This window comes from Ovis aries, chromosome 1, assembly GCF_016772045.2.
Source record: "Ovis aries strain OAR_USU_Benz2616 breed Rambouillet chromosome 1, ARS-UI_Ramb_v3.0, whole genome shotgun sequence".
In the NCBI taxonomy this organism is placed as follows: domain Eukaryota; kingdom Metazoa; phylum Chordata; class Mammalia; order Artiodactyla; family Bovidae; genus Ovis; species Ovis aries.
This window is the reverse complement of record NC_056054.1, coordinates 71,632,085-71,633,275: the sequence shown is the minus strand read 5'-3', so window position 1 is coordinate 71,633,275 and position 1,191 is coordinate 71,632,085.

Here is a 1,191-nt window from a genome sequence, read left to right as displayed (position 1 = left end):
TTCATAAAGATGGCAGCCTGAAAGAAAGGGGGAAAAAAGGTAGATATTTTGGAGAAAGTAAGGGAAGTGGACCAGTGGTTGGTTTATTGGGCCGGTTGGGTTGGGTTGTTTGCCATAGTCAGTCTGTGTCAGTGCCAGAGTGGCATTCACACCAGAGGAGGGTGTGCATTTGCAGCAGAGAGGGGTTGGCATGGAGGCATGTCCTGAAAGAAGTGTGCGCTGGCTGTTATCTTGAATTCCTGCTCCCATGGGGCTAACTGGGGCAAAGAGCTTAGTGCACGAGGGTAGAACAAGCTCCCAGAGACGGCATCTGGCTGCTCTCTCCCTGCCAGGAATTAGTACCGCGTTATGCAATCCCGTGGCCTCATAATCTAAGGAATGTGAATGGTCCCACTAAAGAAAGCACTGGGAGACTGAAAGCTGGTCTGGGTAGGAATGAGGTGTCTGGCTGTTCACAGGGAAGGAATTCATTATAGATCCAAACAGGGCTACAGTGCAATGACTGGGACGCTTCAACACTGCAAATTCTAACCACGACTCAGGTTTCCACACCCGTCCTCATTGCTGAGACTAAAGAGCTACTCTGAACATCACCAACATCGTAGTTAGTGCTGGGGCAGAATAAACTTTTGACTGTTCTCCAGGATTTGCTGCCCTCTAGTGGGCCAAATCATACTTTGTTATTTATTCTGGCCCCTTAAAGTGTCCCGAAAAGCTAACTGCTAGTAAACTAAACGTTCGTGCTTTGAAGACAGGTTTTTACGATCTTAAATCATTAACCAAGTTTGACTTACATATAAGAGACTAATATTTGTGAAATCCAAAGATATTTTACCTTAGTTACAGCTGAGAGCCAGTAACCTAAGGACTTGTCTCAAATAAACAAAGGAAACAATTCAACCACATAGTAAATAAACTTATTTCCAAATGTAGTTTTCACCTGTTCTAAGACGTGTGTATTTAGCATGTGTGATTTTCCTCCAGTAGTTACCTGAGAAGCATTGTGACTTTCATTCATACCACACGCATTCAGTGGACGCTAGTTCTTTCTCACACCCCTGCTTTTCAGCTGCAGACAGAGGTGATTCTGGCTTTGCCATTCAGCCCATTACTTCCTCGTGTCTGCAGAAATTGGCACATGTGCTAACCTGTTCTAGGAAGGGTGACTCTCGGGGCTCTTTCTGGGAATGT